At 34.6% G+C, this 26000-nt stretch overlaps 1 long non-coding RNA gene across 2 annotated transcripts in view; it reads right to left on the bottom strand.

Annotated features, from left to right (window-relative positions):
• LOC143668903 (uncharacterized) overlaps window positions 1-26000 on the bottom strand; it is a 256906-nt gene that overhangs the window by 204595 nt on the left and 26311 nt on the right. The window lies entirely within an intron of this gene.

The following is a 26000-nucleotide window of genomic DNA, read 5'->3' as shown; positions in this document are numbered from 1 at the left end:
AAAACCCAATAGTATGTATCCTCAATATACAATTCTACTCTTCAGTTCCTGTAAGAGTCAGAGTATGGCTGAACAGGAAAAAGGCATATTTCCTGACAATGGATACACAAAATATAAAGAGGTAATGTAGGACAAAAATAACATAAAAAGGGGAAATGGATGGATATAGGAGCAAAGAACATGTATGCTATTGAAACTAAGTTGGCATTTTTTCAAATTAGTAGACTGTTTAATACAAGCCCAGAGTAACCACAAAGAGTATTTAAAAAAATATACAGAAACAGAAATGAGAAAGGGATAGTTAGATACTTCACAAAAGATCAACTATAGAGAAAAGGAGGCTGTGATAAAGAAAAAAGAGCCAAAAAAATATGACATATAAAAACTAAAGGACAAAATGGCCCAACAAGTACTGCCTCTACAGTAATAACACTGATGTTAATAGATTATACTTCCCAATCAAAAGACACAGATAGACAGAATAAATTTTAAAAAGGCTGATCCAAGTATATGTTGTTTGTAAGTGACTCATCTTACACCCAAAGACACAAATAAGTTAAAAGTGAAAGGATGGAAAAAGATATTTCATGCAAATAGTAACCAAAAAAAAAAAAGCTTAGGTAACTATACTAATATCAGACAAAATGGACTCTAAGCCAAATACGTTACAAGAGATGAAGAAGGACACTATATATTAATAAAAGGGTCAATCCACCAAGAAGAAACAGCAATAAAAATATTTATACACCTAACCAGAGAGCTCCAAATGCATGCGGCAGATAGTGGAAAAACTGAAAAGAGAAATAGATACCTCTACAATAATAGCTGGAGACTTCAAAACGCCACTTTCATCAATAGCTAGATAATCTAGATGGAAGATCAATAAGGAAATGGAGAACTTGAATATGATGATAAACGAACTAGAACTAATAGACATATATAAACATTGCACCTAAAACCAGCAGGACATACATTCGTCTCAAGTGCATATGGATCATTCTCCAGGATAGATCACATGTTGTGTTGTAAAATAAGTCTCAACAAATTAAAAAAGATTCAAATTATACAAATATGTTCCCTGGCCATAATGGAATGAAGCTAGAAATCTATAAAAAACAAAGGACTAGACAATCCACGAATACTGGATTTAAAAACACAGTCATAAATAATTTCTGGGTCAAAGAACAAATTACAAGGACACCAGTAAATATTTTGAGACAAATTAAAATAAGTGCATAATACATCAAAATTTATGTGATGCAGAAAAGGCAATGATGACAGGGAAATTTATAGCATTAAATGCTTACATTTAAAAGGAAGAAAGTGCTACACCCAAAGAACTAACTGTACACCAGGAACAGAAAACTAAGCCCAGAGCAAGTTGAAGGAAAAAAATAACAAAGATTAGAGCAGAAATAAATGAAATGGAGACTAAAATACAATAGAGAGGATTAGCAAAACTAAAGTTTTGTTCTTCAGAAAGATCAATAAAATTGACAATCTTTAAGCTAGGCTAACTAAGAAAAGAAGAACAACACAAACAAACAAAATCAGAAATGAGAAGGGGGACATTACTATTAACCCTATATAAATAAAAAGGATCATAAAAGGATACTATCAACAACTGTATGCCAATTAATTGAACAACCTAGATGAAATGGAAAAATTCCTAGAAACACACAAACAACTTACACTGACTCTGATAGAAATAGAAATTGTCAACAGATCAATTACAAGTAAAGAGACTGAATCAGTCATCAGAAACTTCACAGCAAATAAAAGCCCTAGATCAGATTGTTTCACAAGTGAATTCTACCAAACATCACATCCTGCTCGAACTCTTCCAAAAACTTGAAGAGGAGAAACACTAGCTAACTCATACAGTAAGGTCAACATCACCCTAATAATAAAGCCAGATAAAGATACCGAAAGAAAAGAAAATTACAGACAAATTTCTCTTATGAATATAGATGCAAAAATCCTCCAAAAAAATAGGAAATAAAATCCAACAGCACATTTAATGAATTATGCACGATTTATCCCAAATACGTAAGGGTGGTTCTACATAAGAAAAGCAGTTAATGTAATACACCACATTAACAAACCAAATTATCTCAATTGACTCAGAAAAGGCATGTGACAAAATCCAGCATTGTTTCTTGATAAAAACACTTAGAAAAATAAGAATAGGAAGAAATTGCCTCAATATGAAATAGAACATACATGAAAAGCCCACTTTTAATGTCATAATCACTGGTGAAAGACTGAAAACCTTCCTTCTAAGATCTGGAATAAGACCAGGATGCCCACTGTCATCATGTTATTCAACATCATAGTAGAAGTTCTAGCCAAAGCAATTAGGCAAGAAAAGGAAAGAAAAGTCATCCACATTGGAAGGGATGCAAAACTTTCACTATTTACAGATGATGATACACAAAAGGCCCTGAGAAATCTACAACAAAGTTACTAGAGCTAATAAGTGGGTTTAACAACGTAGAGAGCCAAGATTAACATGCAAAAAATCAGTAGTCATGAGCAATAAGAGGAAATCAAGAAAAAAATTCATTTGAAATAGCAACTAAAAAAATCAAATATCTAGGAATAAATTTAACTAAGGATATAAGGACTTATAAAAGGAAAACTACAAAACTTTGTTAAGATAAATCAAATAAAATTTAAATAAATAGGAGGATATTCTGTGCTAATGGATTGTAAGACTAAATATTGTTAACATGTCAATTCTATCCAGATTCAGCACAATCCCAATCAAAATTACAATAGGCTCCTTCGTAGAAATAGAAAAGCTAATTATCAAATTTATATGGAAGGCTAAAGGGCCATGAATAGCCAAACCATCTTGAAAAAGAACGAAGTTGGAGTATGCAGACTTCCTGACTTTAAGGTTTATTACAAAGTTACAGTGGTTAAAAAAAAAAAAAAGCATAATATTGGCATGATGACAGATATACAGGCTGGTGAAATCAAACTGAGACTTCAGAAATAGACTTCCACATCTACAGCCAATTGCTTTTTGACAAGTCTACCATACCCATAGAATTGGGAAAGAATAGTCTCTTTAACACATGGTGCTAGGAGAACGGTATATTATATGCAAAAGAATGAAGAAGGACCCTTATTTCATACCATAAACAAAAATTAACTCAAAATGGATCAAAGATCTAAATATAAGAACCAGTACTATAAAACTCCTAGAATAAAATGTACAGAAACATCTTCAGATCTTATTTTAGGCAATGGTTTCTTAGACTTTATACCCAAAGTATAAGCAACAAAAGAAAAATAGATAAATGGGACCTCCTCAAAATTTTGTGCATCAAAGGACTTTGTCATGAAAGTGAAAAGATAACTTACCCAATGGGAGAAAATATTTGGAAATCATGTATCTGATACGGATTTAATCTAGAATATATAAAGAAATTCTACACCTCAACAATAAAAACACAAACAACCCAATTAAACATGGTCAGAATTGGTAAGTAGACATGTTTCCAAAGAGGATATACAAATGGTTAAAAAGCACCTGAAAAATGTTCAGGGCCACAGTGGCTCAGCAGGCAGCGTTCTTGCCTGCCATGCCAGAGACCCGGGTTTGATTCCTGGTATCTGCCCTTGCCAAAAAAAAACTTTTGGTGTTTTTTTTGGTATTTAAAAAAATAAAATTAAAAAAACTAAAAAAGAAAATGTTCAATCTCTCTAGGTCTTAGGGAAATGTGAATCAAAACCACAATGAGCTATCACTTCACACCCTCTAGAATAGCTACTATTAAAAAAAAAGCAGAAAATTACAAATATTGGAGAGGATATGGAGAAATAGGAACACTCATTCATTGTTGATGGGAATTAGAACGATGCAGCTGCTATGGAAGACAATTTGGTACTTCCTCAGGAAGTTAAGTACAGGATTACCATAAGACCCGTTACTATATATTTTTGGTATATACCCAAAGAAATGAAAACAAAATCCAACAGATATTTGCACACCAGTGTTCACAGTAGCATTCTTCACAATTGCCAAAAGATGGAACAATCCAAATGTCCATCAAGCAATGAATGGATAAACAAAATGTGGTAAATTCATACAAAGGAGTAGTATACAGTATAGAGGAGTGAATTTCTGATTCAAGCAACAACATGGATGAACCATGAGGGCATTATGTTGAGTGAAATAAGCTAGATACAAAAGGACAAATATTGTATGATCTCACTAACATGAAAGAATTAGAATGAACAAATTCATAGAGTCAGAATCTGGAATATAGGTTATCAGGTACTTGACTGGGGGTAAGGAATGGGGAGTTAATGATTAAATTGCACAGTTTCTATATGGGTGATTATACAGTTATGGTAATAGCACAACACTGTGATGTAATTAACACCAATGAATTATACATGTGAATGTGGTTAAAAGGGAAAGTTTTAGCTCATGTTTACGTAACTAAAATAAAAATTAACAGGAAAAACACAGCATTGTAAAACACAATGAACCTTGTGAACAATGGACTATAGTTAACAGTACAATTATTAAAATGTTCTTTCATGAATTATAACAAATGTACCACACTAATGCAAAGAGTTAAAACTACAGTGGTATGTAGGAACTTTGTATTTTATATATTTTATGATGATTTTCCTGTAAACCTTCAACTTCTCCAACAAAAAAAATATTATTAACAAAAAAATGGACCTCCCTTTCACTGGTGCATCTTCCCAACAGTGCTATTGATAAACAGTGGACTTCTCTGTGACTCCTGTACTTCTAAGACCCCCTGATTACGAGAGACAGGCTAAGTGATTTATTTTGCTTAACAATAAAAGGTTTTGAAATACTAGAAAACAAAATGTTCTTATAACTATATCTTGCAGACTAGTATAAAATTATCCCTTTAGAGAACATGCTGAAGCTAAGTGAGCTAATAGCTCTCATACTCTCTTTTTCCAAGATAATCACAATTATCTTTAAGAAAAGTCTCTGTTCATCTTTTTAATTTTCCCCATGACTTCCTTTCAAAAACCAATGGTAAAGTATTATAGTTCTTCCCAAAATGGGATCCCAGTATGCCTATGCAACTGTTTTTCAGACAGGTCATTCCTTCATCATTAGAACATCAAAATATGAGACTTATTCCTGGATTCAAAGATTTTTTTTTTTGGTGAAAATATTTAAAATTAGAACAACAGTAAATATATTGTTAAATAGAATGGAAAATTCACATTAACTGTTAAGATAAAATATTAGACTCCAAAAATATTTTTCTCTTCTGCAGCAGCTGGTATCTGATTAAAACCACCGCCCCCCCCCCCCCAATTCTGTTCTCCTTTCTCTGTCATTGAGAAAGCTCTAGAATTACTTCAATGGAAAATGCTGAGAAGCATTGCCGATGGTATCATCTTAGGGTGAATAAGGGTATTATAGCTTTACCTTGTAACCTGAAACATGTGGGAGACATCTGGAAACCTGAATTAGGGTGTAAAAGGGGGAGAAAGGCATAGATTATGATGTTCAAAAAGTTTGCTGAATATTTTATCTGTTGGTAGATAATTCTGCCTAATCCTAAATAGGGTATTATGTGAATTTGCACTTTAATTTCTTCAAATAATTAGAATGAACAAATTCATAGGGTCAGAACAAATTTGTAGACTCACTGATCTCAGTGAGGAAATTCTTGGCTAATCTCCAGCCACTCTAGGTGTGCACAGTTTTAGTGATGTAGCACACATATTCAGATATATGGAGACTCATACACACTCACACAGAAACACACAGAATTCTTTGGACAATAAGCCTAAGAGGGCAAACATGGAAACTGAGGAGCAGAGTCCCTACAAAACACCCTGCTGAAGACAAGGATGACTTACAACAAAACCATGAGGCCTATTCCACTGGCTCTACAGGCTTTTAAAAAGAATTTCTACTGAAATTCTGGTGCTTCTCCCCAAAACCTAAGCAGCCATGCTCCTCTGGCCTCACAGGGTCCCTAAAGCAACAGCTCACAGGACTCCAGGAGTCTCTTATTTCTCACTCTTCACCCCAATTTAAAATGTACTCATCGGGTGACCCATTCAAGCAGGATATTTCTTTCCCCATGCCTAGTGATTATGCATGGCAATATTTTATTTCTTTGATTTTATTTTGGGTGCTTGCTTGCTTGTTTTTAAAATAGCATACATGTAATCCTTATATTAACTTGTATTGATACAGGTGGTAGAGACACTGGTGGGCATCAGCTGTCCCCAATGGGCAAAACTACACTACAGCAGTAGATACAGATGGAGTAAAGGCCATTCAGATGGAGTGTGTAGGAGATTACCAGGAGAAGACAACTGAAATTGCCATTTCTATTCTACTTGAGCTCTATACTCATGCCAAGTACATCTCACAGCAGATATGCTTCAATCCACAGCAGATATGCTACAATACCAAGACATAAAGATGACTTCATAGAGTTTTTCATTCACTATTGGTGGTGTTGGGTGATTGCTATCTCTTTTCTTCAATCCCTTTGTTTATTAAATCAACATTACATCAAATCTCAACTGAGATCTTCCCTGCAGCCTTTGAGGCTGAAGATACATTTACTGATTGATGCCTTTGTAAGATCTAGTAATACTGGCATCCGTTGAAAGGGAAAAAACTAGGTTTATGTATTCACCACTCTCTTCATCCAAATGATCCCCCAACCCTCAAAATTTCTGCCTTTCCATGTATTGATTCTCCCCCAAATTCCATTACTGGAACATCTTGTTTTTGAGTTTAAGGAAGTGTTCCTTATAAAAATATAAAGATCCCTGGGAAGAGAAATGCTTCAAAATGTTTTAGGCTCAGCCTTCTTACGGAGGTAGAAAAGGAAGAGGGAAGACAGAGTGGCAGATGCTGGAACCCAAAAGTTACTGTCTTCAGCATTTTTCCTAGAACCAGTCAGCAATGAAAAGATATCTCTTTTGACCCAACTGAGATGAAAAATTTGGATAAATAAGAGAGATGCAAAGCCTGCATCTCTAATATAACGGATAGGTGTAAATCATAATGATCCAAACAATTTTCATTTCCTCTTCCTCACAGTCCTCCATTCAGGCACATTTTTCAAAAAAATATTAAGTCATTTAGGCCTTGCACCTAAATATACTCTGTAGCTAAAATATTTTCATGGAAGGGCTCACATCTGCTATGCTCGTCTCCTTTTCTTTGACGTTCAAGCAAAAATGCTACTATTATTTCCTCATAGTATTCTTTGCTCAGCTATTCCACTAAGGAACATTTTTACAGTAACAGAGGACTATAACAGAAAAAAAATCCCTGCCCAGAGAATGCGTCTTTACAAAGCCTCAGATTCGCTACTGTGTTCTTTGAATTGGAGAAACCTGCAGAAGCATTCAGTGCTGTTTATGCTTACTCTGGAATCTAACCCCCAACCCCTGAAATTTTTTTGCAATGCATTTTGTCTCCACTTTCTTGCTCTCTTTTCCACACTCAGGTGAGTTTGTTTTTATTTAATCCTCTCTTTCCCATCTCCCCACTTTCCCTTTCTTGACAATGTGGTCCATTTTTTGCTCTGAAATATAATTACTGAGTAATGTGCAAATATATGGCCATGTATGTTCTAAAGGAACAGCTGCAAAATTGGTAATATTAGGTCTAATTTGGCTACAATAAATTAGCAAATGTGTGGAAGTACAATGATGACAGCATAATTATAACAAAAGTCGATGTGTTGGAGTATATGGATGACAATACATACTAATTTTAGAGTGGAAAAAGAATCTTACACCAAATGAAATGCATGTGATGAACAGACGGGACTAATAGCTCCGACACATATACTTAATGTGGCCAGTCACTGTAGAAAACAAAAAGATAGATGAAGCTGTTCAAAAATCCAGTGCTAACAAGCAATGCAGTCTGAAACCATTAACTGTCAGGGGTAATAACACTTGAAGTGCTGAAGTGCAGTAAAACAGCAGCGCTTTCCTGGGGTGGTAGCTGTTGTTCATTGCACACCTGTGAAGAGGGCGCTAAATCTATCCTTGCATCCATTATAACAGAGGGAGGAAAAACAACACTAATAATGTAAAGTATAAACGGAAATAGCAGACAGCAGAGAGTGACATTTGCATGGTCCCAGTCAGCTTGTTAGCTGAAGTGGGTTTTAATTAGCTATTTTCCAGCAAGCAAACGAGCAAATTAGTGGCAGCTATAAACAAGAAGAGACAATCAGGCCCAAAGAAAAGGAGAAATGATCAGAGTGCCTTTGCAAGGGGCAGGCAGGAGAGGGCAGGGAAATACAAAGCTTCTATCTGAATCATTTTTCAATCACAGAATTAAAGAATGTTATCCCGTGAAACCACAGTTCCCCTTTCTCTTTTCCCCAGTTAGGAGACTGAGGTCTACAGGGGTTAGCTGAGTTGTCTAAGTTCTGAACGTGACACTAAAACAAAGAAGGGAGTCTTCCAAGTCTGCGTTTTCCAAAATTCTGTTCCCAGAATATTATGCATGGATCAACCCCTTAAGAAGAAAAAAAATGCAAAACCATGTGCAAATTTTGAAAAGTAATTTAGGGATACAACTGGTTATATAGCTTTGAGCTGAACTATGCTGAGATATAAAACAAAATGAGAAAGAGTATTAGAAATGGATAATGGCACACTTTCCTATAGCTAAAGTGACCTTTGTAGAAAGCATCACTCTGGACAGTCAATGAGAATCTACTAAGTACGAGGCATGATATTGAGTACTGAAGATATAACTTTTGTGGTCTGGTAGGCTGTGCAGACAAGTAAACAGATATCATGAAACAGAGGGATGCAGACGTGGATGTAGCAGGAGAGAGTGCAGAAGGAGCCCGCCAGAGATGCAGTTAAGCTAAACATGGGGAACTGTGACAAGCATTTGACAGGAAGTATTTTCAAACCAGTACCTAAAGAACTTCACAAGAAGCAAGCATCAGTATAGTTAAGACTATCATCTCTATAAAAAGAAAATTAAAAGAGCCATTGGTCCCATTAGACCAGATCAGATAAGAATCCTAAAATGCATGGAAAACATTGTGGTTATGACTGCTCAACTACGTGACGATACCATGAGCCACTGATTGTATGCTTCGGATGGACTGTGTGGTGTATGAACACATCTCAATAAAATTGCACTAAAAATGCACAGACAACAAAGAAATATATTATACAGTTTTTATTATCCAATCTAATCTGATTTATGACCTATAGTATGCTGTGAAAAGAATAAAATGTTTGGAAAGTAGGGACAATCTGGGGAGGAGGGAAAAGTAAAAGAAGTCAGTTGATTTATTCCCTTATAACATAAACTCAACAGATACATTAAGAATATTTAAATGTATTAAAACATGATATAAACCAAATAAAATGCAAAGAAGAAACATAACAGCTAGGACAAAAGACTGAAGCAAATATTCCCACACACGTTTGCCACTACTATAAATAATGAACTCAAGCACAGTTCATATGATCAACCCTAGGAAACAGGCTGAATTTACGAAGAGGTTTCAATCTCATAATCATTATAATTTATAGAGTCATGATTATATGGGAGATATTGCACAGGGAAGAAAATTGGTCCTGCATCTTGACTTCACCATCCAAAGAAGGACTTCAAATATGAGACAGACAAAAGATGGATAGAGACAGGAAAATGAAAAGAGTGTGCCCCATCTCATCTGTACAGTTAAATGAAATTAATATGCAGTATCATTAATTTACTGTCCTTTCATTCATCCAAAAACATTTATTGAGCTCCTACTGTATGCAAGGTATTGGGCTAGAGACTCTGTATAGAGACACAAATGACCCTAAAGGTCACTGAGGCCTGCCTACCCCTCTCCCACATGTTAGAACTTAAAATGGTGGACAACAGTTATTATGTTCTATGATTCTTCTTTTCTTGATGCTAAACAATCACATTTACCTCAACCTTTCCCATATAATATTTCAAAGTGCCTTTAATCTTCTTTCTCTAGTATACAGGGGATTGCATATATCTCATCAAAAAAGTGATATGCAGAATAGTATTGTCCTTTTATTGCAGAATTAAACATGACAACCACTTCCTTTGGTCTAGGGATTATTATATCATCTAACTTAAAATCATATCTGCTCTTTCAGTAGCCACCACAAACCAGTGTTAACTAATTTTAAGCTTCCTGTTATCTAATATCTCAAAAATTGTATCACATACTGATAATATTTGAGAAAATTCAATTGCAGAATCTTAATACATTAACAAAATCTGGTTAGAGATTATCCATTTTCCTCATCAATAAAAAAAATTTATAAAAGTGCATCAAAATTGTTTAGATTCTGATTCTAACATGTAACATTTTCATTACATCTCCTCCTATATCAACATGATGTCATCTCCAAATTTATTAAGAAATTCTCTATATCTTTATTTAAATGCTGATAAAATTAAGAATGATAAAGCAAAACATATCTCTGCAAAGTATTATTAGAAACATCTTTTCTGCTTTATATAGATCAATTATCATTAGTTTATGAAATTACTGAATTATCTTAGAATCTTGTCCAATATTCTCCATGTCTTGGTTGGGTTCCCCCAGTAAGCGGACTCGAAGTCTGGGATGTGAGGGCAGGGAGTTTATTTGGTAGTTTTCCTCAGAAAGCACTAGTAGAGGAGGGTAGGAAGGAGAAGGGGAAGGGAAGGGAGCAGATTCGGGATGGTCTGTGGAGGGAGCTTGGATATGGATCACTGACATCTACCTGTCACTGATTGCCTACTGCCCAAAGGGACATTAACTCCCTGGTCTGCAAGTGGGCCCAGCACTGCTGAGGACAGAGAGGTCCTCAGGCAGAAAGTGGCAGGTGCTTGTGGTAACAAGCTAGCAGAATGCTGAGTGGTGAGAGGAGACAGATAAGGCACCACCACCATTTGCTGAACTGCAACTCATCCTCTCAGACTGTCTGGGATTTTCTTCAAGAGTCTCCCTCAAATGAATACTGAGGCAATCTCACAACCCTTATTCATTCATTGACTTGATTTTTCTATGTTGATAAGTATTGCAGACACAATACTTTTTGTCTGGTTCCCAACTTCACTAGTGACTTGTCTAAAAATTAGGTTCATTTTATAACGTGTTTTTAATAAATTTATTCTGAACCCTAATATTTGAGTAATTATTCCAGATCAGTCTTTTAATAGTGTGTTCTACAATCCTCTATAAGAACTAATACCAGGTTCATCCACTGGAAGTTTGTTGAATACTTTTTCCTTTATTTTTTTTAAGTCAGGCATCCCCATTCTTTAGCCATATTAAATATTTACTTTGTTCTTTAAGTTTTTCAGAGTCCCCAGAAGGACTTTTATTTATGGCAATAGAGCAGACATGATATTTCCCCATATCAAACAAACACAGAAACTAGAAATGATGGGGAGACACATTTTTAAAAATCCTTATAAATACACAACTGAAATCATAGGAACCAGGAAGTTAAAAACCAGTTTGTATACAGACTTTGAAAACATAGCCCTCCTTGGTGATATTTGTTAAGTTCATTGGTCAGGAGACTTGTATTTTAATGGCATGTAAGGTAAAATTGTGGCTGACATAAACTGAGTATCTAAAACCACCCACATAAAGCTAAAACTGATAAGACTATTCTCTTAGTTTTAACTGGAGAAAATCTTAATTTAGGTGGAGAAAATTTTCCTGTTAGTAAAAAGAGATGAAAAGAAACTTTTCTGTTCCATCATGAAATCTAAGTAAGATAAAAGAGCCTCCTCCAGTAACTTGAGCATCGTAAGTTTTGGGCTAAAATATTCAGTATTGGCATAATCCAGAAAACAAGGAGATTAATTTAAAATAGTCCTAGATTGGTAGTACCCCAGAGTCTAGCAAAGGTAAATGCACATCTTCATTAGAGAGATGTACCACCCAACACAGGATTAGGATTCTCATTGTGCTTGCTTGAAGCTGTTATATACCCCAAAAAAGCTACATTCTTTTAATCAAATCTTGGAGGGCATATCTATTGTTGGGTGGGACCTCTTGATTAGGTTGTTTCCATGGAGATGTGACTCTACCCATTCAAGGTGGGTCTTTACCTTCCTGGAGCCCTTTATGAGAGAGAGTTCAGAGCTGACACAGAGGGCAGAAAGATGAAACCAGGATACAGGCATCTGGAGATACTAAGCTAAGAAATGAACTCCAGACTTTGCTCCAGAGAAGCTAAAAGAAGACTACAGGACACACAGAGAAAGTCATTGGAGTCAGAAGCAGAAAGCAATGAACTGGCAGCAAGGACCAGCAGACACCAGCCACGTACCTTCCCAGCTGTCCAAGGTATTCCAGATACCAGCAGCCTTTCTTCAGAGTCCAGGTATCTTTTTATGAATACCTTAATTTGGAAATCAATGGCATTAGAAATTAAGGAAATGGAAATTAATGGCCACGAACGGCCTTAGAACTGTATATCTGTAATCTAATAAATCCCCATTGTAAAAGCTGATTCATTTCTGATATATTGCATTCTGCCAGCATTAACAAATCAAACACTCACAGATAACATCTATGTGAAATCCCTGTTAGAAAACAAGGAAGCCACCATGGACAGAGAGCAGAAGCAAGAACAGTATTAGATCCTCTAAAACCACAATCATAGAATTATTAATATGGGTGTTTTTGATTAACATTATTAAAATCAGAAGGCAGAATTTTCAAAAGAAAGTAGCAAGTGAGTACTTAAAACGAGTCTTGAAACGTATCAAAGAGAACTAGAATTTAATTACATTTTCCAAAATAACTCAATAGATGAGTTAGCACATTAGATGCAGCTGAAGAGACTATTTGTGAATTGGAAGATGCAAATGAACAGACTGCACAGAAGTAACTCTAGAGATAAAGAAATGGACAGTATAAAAGAAAGGTTAAGAAAAATGATGAATAGAACAAGATGGTTCAGCATACATTTAACAATAGCTATAGAAAAAGAGAATAGAGGGAATGGGGGACAGGAATTTTACAGAGAATATCACCAATATTTTTGAAGAATTGGAAAAAGGCAGAAATTTAATATTTAGAAGCATGGCAAAATATCTTGCTCAGGCAAGATATGTAAGATGAAATCCACAGCTAGAATCATCACAGAGAATCAACAAAATACCAAAGACAAAAAGGGGTCTTGATTGCAATCAGAGACAGAATGAGAACCGACCTTCAAAAGCATGATAGCGCACTTCTCCAGAGCAAAAGGAAAAGCCAAAAGACAGTAGAATAATATTCAAAATGTCTAAAATTATATACCAAGGTGAATAGTTATTTAAGAAAACAAAATAAACACAGAGAATATACCATCACACACCCTCTCTTATGGAACTTCCCAAATCTGCACATGAGAAGGAAGGAAACTGAATCCAGAAGGAATACTGAGCTCTATTCTGCCATCTAGAGGTGTGCAACCCATTGCACTTTCAGAAATTTAAATAGCACGTGGGGAAAATATCAAAACACAGGTACCTAAATCTAAACAAACATCGATTGTCTCTAATATCAAGCAGTATGCCTAAGCTTGGGATAAAAGAATAATTGGAACTAAAATAATAGAAGATGAAAACATGTAAAATAGGAAAAGGTAATCAATGTTGTTTTAAAGACAAATGTGTGAAGCAAAAATTTAATATAAGCACTAAAAATTAGAAGTAGATGTATTACTTCTAAACCAGTAGATGGCAGTGGAGAAGGGATGCATTATCAGTCCAAAAAAGAAAGGAAAGGAGTGGAAAAGATTAGAAAAATGAAAAGTAAATTAAAACATAAATCATCCAAACAAATCATTAATCACAATAAATATAAATATACTAAACCTGCTGATTTTTTATTGTGATTGTCACAAGAATTAAAAACATAATATCCAGCTCTCTGCTGTTGGAGGAGGTGCACCTACAACATAAACATACAGAGAAGATGAAAATAAAATAATGAAAAAATAGGCAAGACAATATTTTAAATAAAAGTCACTGATATTAGAAAGATAAGCACTTAAACAAAAAAATATTATTAGGGATAAAGAGAATATATATTGATAAGAGGGCATTTTACCAAAATAACTCTAAATAACCTGAACTTTTATGTCCTCAATAATACAGTCACAAGCTGTTAAAAGCAAGACTTGACCCAATAAAAAGAAGAAACTAACAAATCCAAAAGCATATGGAAGACTTTCATACACCCTTTTCAGCAAATAATATATTTAGTGGACAAAAACCAGTAAAGATATAAAAATTTGAACAATAAAACTGGTAAGAATGATTAAATAGAAATGTATGAACTATGCATTTAATAATTAGAGAGACTGCAATGTTTCACAGAACAATTAAACATCTTTAAAAATGGTACAATACTAAGACATATCTAGAAGCAAAATAAATTGCAATAAATTTCAAAAACTGGTGTTACAGACATCATGTTCTAAAAGCAATTTCAATATATTTAAAAATGCACGGGTTTGGAAATTTTAAAACACACTTCTGTATTAGGATTAGAAAAATAGTTACTTTTAAATAATAATGAAAATACTACAGATCAAAATTCATGATGTTTCTCAAGTAGTATTCAAAAAGAAATTTATAGGTTTGAATGCTCATATTTGTAAGGGTGGAAGGAACTTAAAAATTGAAAGCTAACTATCTAACAGAAGAAGACAGAAAAAGAACAGAAGGAACCCCAAAAAGGATAGAGAAAGAAAACAAAGATGTAACTTAATTAAACAGAAATCAAACAAAAACAGGCAAGGAAATAGAGCAAATATTAGTATTTTGCAAAGACTACAAAATAGATAATATCTATAAATCTTGATCAAGGGAAAATAAAAAGAGAAGACAAAATGAAGTAATTAATAATTAGAAGGGAACAAACTATATGACAGAAATTTTTTAAAACTATGAGGATGCTATAAAATCTTTTATGCCAATATATTTGAAAATTTAGATGATATAGATAGTTATGTAATAGTAACTATTCTTCTAATACTAATATAGAAGTGTGTTTTAAAATTTCCAAACTCATGCATTTTTAAATGTGTTGGTTTTAGAACACGATGTCTATAACACCAGTTTTTCAAATTTGTTCCAATTTATTTTGCTTCTAAATATGCCTCAGTATTGTACCATTTTTACAGATGTTTAATTGTTCTGTAAAAGATTGCAGTCTCTCTAATTATTTAATGCATAGTCCACACATTTCTATTTAATCATAAAAAATAATAAAATTATAACTTAACAATATGGATTTTTAAAAAAGAATAAAGTCATAATCCATTGAATCCATTGACTAAGAAGTTTAAAATGCACCTAAACCAAAAAATGAAAAGTAAGAAAATTAAAGCCTGGATAATTATGAGGTGGTTTCAAGCAAAGAACAAAGGAAATAGAAAAATTCTAATTTTATGTAAACTATTGCAATTGCAGAAAATGGAAATTAAAAAAATATAAAACCACCCTAATTAATTTTATGAGGTTATAATTACCCTCATATCAAAACTGGAGAAAAATCACATGAGAAAAGAACATTACAAGGTAATTTCACTTTTGAATATAGATGAAAAATCCTAAATAAACTGGACCCAAAAGTGTATTAAAACAACATCATGATCTAGTAGGATTTATACCAAGACTGAAAAGTTTCATAAAAACTAAAATGCCTATCATGTAATTCACCACATTAACAGTTGAAAAGAGAAGAAGTACCAACTCAATGGATATAGGAAAAGCCATATCTAATATTCAAAGTCTGTTTGCAATTTAAAAAAAAAAGTATTAGCAAAATGGAAATCATCTATAATCTTATAAAGTGTATCTGTCAAAAAACACAGCTCACAATATGTTTAAAAGTATAAATTGAGCAGGCTTCCCTTTACAATCAGGGATGAATGTCCAAACAGCTCAAAATGTCAACAAATAAAATTTAAAAATTATAAACACTGCAAAGAAGCAACAAAAATGTCATTTTTGCTGACAATTCTGCTCAGATCAAAAATTCAAAATAATTTTTAAATATCTGGATTAAGAAGAGCTCAGCAATGTTGTAGAATCAATATACAAAACATTGAAAGCACATTTCTGTACACAAGGAAGGAAGAAAAAATGTAATCAAAGATAATCAACAGCCATTCAGCAATCCCAGTAGTAAATCCCTCACAGTCCAGGGACACAGAATTTCTGAGCAAGGGATTTGCACTCCGCTTGTACAGTCAGGTGTTCTTACATATTTTAAGCATTCTTTCTCCTTTACGAAATTCTCCGACGGCCTTTTCAGCCAGAATGTCAGGAGTTAAGAGCTCTTTCTCCACAGCTTCCCTTAATATCATTCGCATCAACTTCAAGAACAAGAGCTATCATTTCCTTGTTTTTCTTCTTGCTTACCAAGTCTTTGGGTTGCCGTGAGCTCTTTCCCAAGTTTCATTTGGTATTTTAGTTTCCCTGAAGCTTCAGAGGTATCTTCATCCTCTAACACTTCTCTTGGATCTGTTTCTGTTGTCTTACAATTTAATCCTATCTTTTTGAAATGTGAACTAGTACAGGAGCTCTCTACTAACTGCTTCAGTTCCTTTAGATACCAATCTCCTTTCTTCTCCCTTAGGAATATTTGTATAATAATTTGAGGGTTTTGCAAGGTGTGTGAGTATTCTCTTTTAGAGTCTCATCCTGAGACTTTGCCCTGACCTTCCCAGAGCATGAAGCCTGGTGTTTGCCCTGTTGCCTACATCAGTTACGAGAAATCAAAGGTAGACTGCAGTAACAATTCCAAAATTGCATTGGATTCTGACATCGTATCTCTTGCTCCTATTACATGTCCTTGTGGCTCACTCTGTAGCTCTGCTTTGCATCATCCCTATCCCAGGCCCCAGGCTGATGAGTTTCTATCTTGAACACTGCCTTAAGGCATAAAATAAATTGGCATAGTACTCTTACAATTTGTTCCCTACATTGACACATGCCACTTCTACCAAATTTCTTAGCCCCAAATAAATCACATGCTGACCCCTGCTTTCAGGAGGGTAGGATTGTATAATCCTCTAGATAAGAAAAATATCTGTCATAAAATCTATCACAGTCCATCCCTTGGATCACTGAAGATTGAGTTTAGCACTACCCTAAAACTTGTGGCTGGATGCTTAGAAGAATGTCTACACACCCTTGAGCTAACATTTGGTGTCAAATATTCCATTTTATAGCATTTCAAAAATGAGTACAAATATCTTTTATATTTATAATTTCTAATGTTCTTCATTTCATTGTCTAGATATAAATTTCTCTCTGGTATAATTTTCCTGTCTGAAGAACTTTCTTCAAAATTTATGTCATTCTGCAGGCAATGAGGTCTCTCAATCTTTGTCTGAAAAGTCTCATGTTACTTTTATATTTGAAAGATATTTTCACTGGGTACAGAAATCTAGGTTAGCAAGTAGCTTTTCCCTTTGAATGCTGTAAATGTATTGCCCTTTTATCTTGTGACTTTTGTAGCATTCATTGATAAATCTCTTGTCATCCTTATCTTATTCCTTTTTTGTCTTTTTTCTCTAGCTACTTTTAAGTTGTTCTTTTCATCATTAGTTTTCTGCAATTTGATTCTGATGTGCCTTGGTGTTTTTCCTTGTGCTTTTTCCACTTCAGTTCAGTGAACTACTTGGATCTCTGGATTTCTAATTTTTACCAACTTTGGAAATATTTTGGCCATTATTTCGTCAAATATTTTTTCTGTCCCCCCAGCCTCTTTCTTCTTTCCCTCTATGATTCCAATTACACATACGTTAGACAGTCTGATATTTCCCAAAGGCTACTGATGCTCTTTTCATTTTGTTGTTTTTCATTCTTTAATTCCCTTTGCTTAATTTTGGAAATTTTCTATCGCTATTTTTTGAAATTCACTGATCTTTTTTCTACAAGATCTAATTTGCTATTAATCCAAGCCAGTGTATTTTTCATTCCATTATTTTAATTTTTCACGTTTCATTTGGATCATTTTACATCTTTTTATCTTTCCTCATTGTGTTAATATTTTCTTCAACCTTCTTGAATATGGAGCAAATTTATAATAAGCATTTTTAACATCCTGTCTGCTAATTTCATGATTTCTGTCATTTCTGTGCCTTAGAGTATTGAGTGATATTTTTCTCTGATTTAGGGGTCATATTTTCCTGATTGTTTGTATGCCTACCAATTTTCTTTCAGATGCTGAACACTATGGATTTTATATTGTTAGATGGATTATTGTGTTTTATTCCTTTAAATGGCATTGATCTTTTTCTTTTGACTACAGTTAAATTATTTTGGATCAGCTGCTTATTTATAGGATTGCTTTTAAGATTTGTTAGGGCAGGTCCAGAGAAGATCTTGGAATTATTTAGCCCTAATACTAAGATAATTTCCTTAAGAGTACTCCCAGAACAATGCCTCATCTATTATGAAATTTCCCCATTCTGGCTCACAAGAATAGAAACTATTCCTAGCCTGTGGTTACCCCAGAATTTGCTCAGCCTCCTCCTTGACAGCAGTTCTTTCTCTAGCCTTGAACACTTTCATTCTTGAGCACAAACAGATCGGTACTCTGCCAATATTCAAGGAGCATCTCTGCAGATCTACAAGGCTCTGTCTTTATGCAGCTCCCTTAGTTCCAATATTTTGACCTCACTGAACTCCAATCTGTGTCTCTGAAACTCAGTGAGATTTCTGAGCTTTATTTCATTTTCTCCTTCTCTGTGCAGTGGCCAGGATACAACTTCTGGTTAGTCATACAGTTTTCCTGGTCAGATTTTATTCTCACAGGGATTAAAACCCTATGCTGTCTTTCATGCAGTGCCCGAAAACATTCTCTCATACTTTTTCTAGTTTTCTATTTGATTAAGATAAGAGAGTAAACCCAGTCTCTGTTAACCCAGCACGGGCATATTCAAAAGTCCTTTGCTTTGCATTTCAAAAGAAAACTAATTTTGAACATTATACAGGATATTTTTCTTGTGCTTGCAGTTGTTGTATTGTATCTGGGGAGATTCTCGGTGTGCTGGTTCGAAATGATGTATGTACCCTAGAAAAGCCATGTTTAATTCTAATCCCATTTTGTAAAGGCAGCCGTTTCTTCTAATCCCTATTCAGTATTGTATGTTTGAAACTGTAATTAGATCATCTCGCTGGAGACGTGATTTAATCAAGAGTGGTTGTTAAACTGGTTTAAGTGGAGGCGTGCCTCCACCCATTTGGGCGGGTCTTAATTAGTTTACTGGAATCTTTTAAAAGAGGAAACATTTTGGAGAAAGTGAGAGATTTCAGAAAGAGCAGAGCAGAATGACATAGCCACAAGAAGCAGAGTCCACCAGCCAGTGATCTTTGAAGATGAAGGAGGAAAATGCCTCCTGGGGATCTTCATGAAACAGGAAGCCAGGAGAGAAAGCCAGCAGATGACGCCAGGCTCACCATGTGCCCTTTCAGCTGAGAGAGAAGCCCTGACTGTGTTCGCCATGTGCCTTCTCACTTGAGAAAGAGAAATCCTGAACTTCATTGGCCTTCTTGAACCAATGTATCTTTCCCTGGATGCCTTTAGATTGGACATTTCTATAGACTTGTTTTAATTGGGACATTTTCTTGGCCTTAGAACTGTAAACTAGTAACTTACTAAATTCCCCTTTTTAAAAGCCATTCTGTTTCTGGTATATTGCATTCTGGCAGCTGCAAATGAGAACAATGGGGGTGTGGAAGGCATTAAGTATTATCCTACAATTTAGGGCTAATGTATGTAAAATAGAGTCAGATCTGCTGTATCTTGAAGACTAGAGTGACATTATCAATTGAAGAAATAGTTTCTGGCCTCAAGAAACAAAAAACATATTTGTTGAGACGTTAATATGAACATTTCCAGGTTCAAAATTCATTCCAACATAGTTGGTCTTGCATGCCAATCAAACTCAGTTGTGGAAGGAAAGAGATGTAAGATAGGGAGTTAATACACCTCAAGTTAAATTTGAATTTTTGTAAGATACAATACAAAGGCATGTAAATAAACTGACCATATTTTCATAACTGTCTCTAGATGAATAAAAAATGAACTGCTTAAATATATGTTGTTTAAATGTCATGACTAAAACATGCATAATTTAATCAGAAAATTGACTTAAAGAAGATCTCTAAAAAGTATTGACTCTTCATCTGTAAAATATTCAAGACTTAACTATCTCTCTACACACCAGTAGCTTTAGATAATACAAGTCTGTGCCTATGGCAGAAACTTTTAGAATTTTTCCCACATACATAGGTTTCCATGAAAACCAAACAAAAAAAAACAAAACAAAAGGAAAGTCAATTTATATATCCTAAGATGCATTGCAAAGCATATCCTAGTATTTTTTTATCACCTGATATGAACTCTGGGATGAAATTTTTTAATAGGTAACAATAAGCAACTATGTAATACGTTTGTGGAGTTTTTGAAAAATTTATCCTTAAAACCATACAACAAAAAGACCCTTATTCTAAAATGATAAAGACACGTTTTTATGAGTCCCATGAAATATACTTAAAATATTTCTTAATATGTATTTTTAAAAAGGTATTGCCAACACCAAAATGTTTGAACACAGACCTTGATGTTCATGATTAATACTCTTTTGGTGAACTTTCTAAATTTCAACAGAACCTTCATTACCCAACATATAACTAAAGCAATCTCAGTATTTCAAGGTTCTGACATGTTGCTTTACATTTATTACTGATTTCTGTTCTGTATTACTCAGGAAACTGTATGGCAAATTCAGATATGTGGATATAATTCCTTGAATTCTCTATATTTGCAATCTCAAATGCATTTTTAAAATTAATATGTTTTTACAACTAACTTGATATGTTTTACAATTTTTTTATTTTTGTTTTAAAAGTCACAGCCATGTGTATCTATGATGTAATTTTTTTCTGTCTCACAACATAAAGATATTTCCGATTGCTTCTTCATATTTTGTGAAAATGTTTAAAAAGTATTTAATGACATAAAAGCAAAATGCATATAATATTTATCATATCTAGCACTAATATCTTCTTTGTCATGATGTCTGTTTCATAATGACATAACGGTGCTGTTATTTTCATAAGTGATATTATATACCCTAAAGGCCATAAGGTTTCTCTTATGGCTCCAAATATATTCCTGCTACTTTTATTCTGGTCTATTAGGCATTGTAATTATGTAATTAGATGTTGTTTAAAGACTTTCTTAGGTACCCCCATAGATTAGAATAGTTTCTCTAAAGCAGTTAGCAGATCTGTTATGTAATTATATAATTAAGTCCATGTAGTAAAAAAGCTTAACAAAACTCTTAAAAAGAAAAGACTTTCACTGGGGCAACAGATAACTTTGATTGCAAACAGGAGGTGGGAAAGAAAATGGCAATATGGTCAATATTAACAATAAAATTCTCTGAATATTAATTTTTATTTTAGGACCATTCCTCAAAGTAAAGCCCAAAGGGGTGAGACCTGTCCCTCCATCCTCCAGATCAGCAGCCTACCCATGTCTGCATAAGATACTTCAAGAGAACTTTCTCACCATAAACCTGACACTGAAAAAATCAATATAGTTGTGGGACCACAAAGAAAGATAAAGGATGACTAAGATATCCAATTTATTTTTAAGTTAATTAAATTGGGTTTAAGTAAATTAAATTCTGCCATGCCTTATTAACCCAAGCATATAATCTTACCTACCAATTATATATATGCATTTACAAAATAGAGAAAAAGCAAATTAAATAATAAAATAAAATTTGAAGTCAGACCCAGACTAAAACACCCAGAGATGATAGCTTTCAAAAAAATCCATCAGCATCATGCTTCTAATTACTGAGATATAAAAGCTATATATGTGAAAGCTGGCCTCTCTTCTGAGACAGAAACAAAGACCTAGCCATCTACAGAGAGGAGGTGCACTTCAAGGGAATAAAGTCTTTTACCCTAATTTGTCCTTTCAAACATCTTATCTCTTAGCTTCCACAAATCCCCAAATCACTTCAACCCTAGATGTGCATAACAGTACTCAATTCTCAATAATCATTCTACCAAGCCTCTTTCAATTCTTTCTATTGCCAATCCCATGTGAAACTTTATACCCTCCTCATTTTCTTAACTGTCTCTCACTTCTCCACTCATCAATTTGTTTGGATATTGGCTTCTCTAACCATATCTCTGTTTTGATAAACACCATCATTGACAGCTCAGCATTTACTTGCTGTGAATTTTCAAAGAGGGAATATTTAAAACCAATGAGCTCTATTTTCTCTGTATTAACTCATTACTCTGATTACCTATTGCTACATAAGAAATCATTCTAAAACTCAGTAGCTTAAAACAATGATTTATCATCACCAAACATGGTTCTGTGGACTGACAGGGCTCAGCTGGGTAGGTACCCAAAGCTGGTGTTTGATGTGTTTGCAGTTAGGTAGGGTCTGGGGCTGGAGTTATCTGAAGATCTGGCTGAACTTTGTATGCTTAAATGCTTGGGCCTTTGCTGGAAGGGCTGGAAGATTAGGAACATGATATCTTTTTCTAGATGACCTCCCTAAACAACTAGTTAAGGATTCCTCACAGCATAGCAGGTTCAGAGTGACAGCTGGCTTCTCACCAGAGTGCATGTACGTTCAAAGAAACCAAGGTGGAAGTAGCCAATCTTCTTAGGACCTAGTCCCAGAAGGCATACAGTGCTGCATTACTTCTGCCATATTCTACGGTTTACACAGGACCAGATCAGAATACAGTGTGTGAGAGGCTACACACAAGTGTAAAGATGGGAAAACATGGTTCACTGGGGGATCATGTTTGGATGTATAAAGCAGGGTATAAGATAGTAGCAACATCTCTGAGGGTGCCAGAATTGTGTGAGCAGCTTCCACTTTGGCTGAACCTACAATTATGCTAACCCCTTGATTTGGAGGCAAATCAATTCAGATTCTCACTTACTCCATAGTATTCAAATAAGTTTGAGTTGAGTTCTAGTTTTGAAAAAGAAATATTCACATCACCCTAGTTAATAAAGAGAAGTGTAGTGGTTTTAAATTCTCTAGCAATCCAAGAATAAGATTCCATTTTTTGTCTGTAATATCAGCTATATAGATATATACTATCTGGTGGCAAGAGTATGATGAAACCATCATACCCCTATCATATTCTTGGAAATATGAATAGCTATCACCCCTTAAAAATAAGTTGTCAATATATTCAAGTTATTGACCCAGTAATCTGACTTTGGGGAATTAAGGAAAGTCTGAAAATAAGTGGACTATAGAAAAATCTTTTCATAAAGATGTTTATCCCAAAATATTGATAAGGGTAAAAACTGTAAGCAACCTAAATGTCTAAACATAGGAGAATGGATAACCAAACTAGAGTAAACCAAAGAAAAAAATTATTCAGTTATATAAAATATGTTCATGAATATTTTATGATAGGGGAAAAATAATAGTAAACATTTACTGGGTACTTGCTATATTTCAGCTTACCCAGTAAGCACCTGAATCTTTAACATGTACTACATCAGCTCCCTGAGGTGCCTATGATTATTATATTCACTTTATGGATAATGAAACCAACATTTTAAAAGCGAATCACTCCTTGATGTCAGATAATTGGCATCAGGAAATTGAAATATGAAAGTTTCAGTAAATTGTTGTGCTTAGTAATAAAACACAACAAAACAAAGAGTCAATCACTTTCCTAAGTTTGCACAAATAGAGAGGATCAAGATTTGAGCCTACATTTCTGCCTTTAAAGTCAGTTCATACTCTCACGACCACATTGCTATATACCCTCAGATGAACAGTATTATGTAAGTAAAAACAAATACTTCCTAAGAAAAAAATATTTAAAACTGCACGTATATCAGCAGTCAAACTGCAGTGGTAAAATGCTCACCTGCCATGGGGGAGACTCTGGTTCAATTCCAGGCCCATGCACCATCCCCCCGCCACCAAAAATAGTGCAGTGGGAGCCCCAGAGCTCTGGAGAGTCCAGCTGAGTTGGATTTACCAACAACTAATAAGAACCAAGGCAGAAGAAGCATTTCTGATATATTTTGCAGATTATGGACAAGGTATGGAACCAGATCTTCTAGGTTTCTTCTCAATCATAAGTGATTAACTGATTAATTTTTGCACTGAGTTATACACAGATTTCAATGATATAGTAATTGATAAAAAATATTGGTGCTTACTGCTTTAATAAAAATTTATTTCTATAAAAAAGGCATATTTAATAGAAAGCAGGCAAATTTTTATTCCTTCACAGAGTAATCTGACTTTTCAATCTCTAAGACCCCAATCTTTGGCTGTTTATCTGAATATCTGACAGCTACTAGGAGGAAATAAATAGGTCTTTAGATATTAGCATTAAAAATTCAAATTTTTGTTGGAAGCAAATACCACAGAACTGTTAGTAACATAATAGACTGGAGCTTCCCTCCACTATAAGTCCCTCTATTTGTACTTCCTTGTTTGGTGAAGGTATAAGCAAACAATGGGAACTGAGAGTAATATGGAGAAAATGAGATTGCAGAGGAAGAGGTAAGGGGACAATGGGGATGAGGGTAAGGGAACAATGGGAGTGAGCTAAGGGGACAATGGGAGTGGGGATACGAGAACAATGGGAATAGGGGGTTGGGGGACAACGGGAGTGGGGGTAAGGGGACAATGGGAGTGGGGGGTTAGCAGACAATGGGAGGGGGGTTAGGGGACAATGGGAGTGGGAGCATAACTTGATCATGAATAGGCAAGAGTCCATGCCAACTGTTAAATTTCCTCTTTCTTTTCAAGTGAGTTTTTTATAACATAAACTAGAAGAAATCCTTATACTTATAGCAGTTCTATAATCTTCTAAATTTTATAGTGCATTGATATAAAATAAGCTTCACATAAAGTTAATTTAATTAACTAGTTATAGGGGGCAAATGTGAGAAAATACACACATATTAAGAGGAGACCACATCCAAGTAATTAAAGGAAACTGAAATAGCCCATCCTCTACATTTCCTGTCTCTTGTACCTTTAATCTTCGATCTGTTTTCTGAGAATTGCTTTTGTAGACTGATTCCTTTAAGAGGATGGAAATCCAGGTCTAAAACTTTAATCCACATAAAAATATGGCATATTCTATGCTACATTCACAAAATTACAGCCACAATTTAGCATACCTTCTACACTGGCTTCTCACTTGATAGACAAAGCTTATGATATTTTTCTAATCCTTGTTTCTCACAGATCAATTTTGCTCTAAGGACACTTTTTGGAAATTTTTAAAATATAATCTCCAATAATCTCTATTGGGTACATAACATTCTAATTGTATGATTACATACAATTTACACTTCATTTTACAGAGACACTGGATTCTGAAAATTATGCCAAAGTAGGTCCCAATCAACTGGCTTAGTGCATTTTTCAAGGACACAGAGGTTGCCTATACTATTTTCCAAGGTTTGTTCCTCTAGTATCTCTGGGGCTGGACCCAAAACTAAATTAACACTGAGAAATATAAATTTTAGATATGAAAGGAATTTGGCCACCAATGAAACCTATCTCATAATGACACTGCTGCTTTCTGAGGTAAACGGCTTTATCTATTTTCTGTTTGTAGCATCTTACAGTCAATAGTAAATTGTAGCAAGCACCTTCTGTTCCTGTCAGATGAGTCTCCACTATTCACCCATTCATCATCTACTTCATGTCCTTCTCCTCTCCAAAAAGGTTGGCCTACCCTTCAAAGTCCAACTCAATTCTTGACACTGCAATGGACCCTTTGATCATTCCATCTGTATTAGCTAGAGTTCTCTAGAGAAACAGAATGAGTAGGAGATATCTACAAATATAAGACTTACAGAAGTGTCTCACACAGCCATGGGGATGTAAGAGTTCACAATCTGTAGGGCAGGCCATGAGCCAGCAGCTCCAATGTAGATCCTCAATGAACTCTC

The sequence above is a fragment of the Tamandua tetradactyla genome, chromosome 25 (genome assembly GCF_023851605.1).
Source record: "Tamandua tetradactyla isolate mTamTet1 chromosome 25, mTamTet1.pri, whole genome shotgun sequence".
Taxonomy (NCBI): domain Eukaryota; kingdom Metazoa; phylum Chordata; class Mammalia; order Pilosa; family Myrmecophagidae; genus Tamandua; species Tamandua tetradactyla.
The sequence above is the reverse complement of the archived record's forward strand: the minus strand, read 5'-3'. Positions and strand labels throughout refer to the sequence as shown.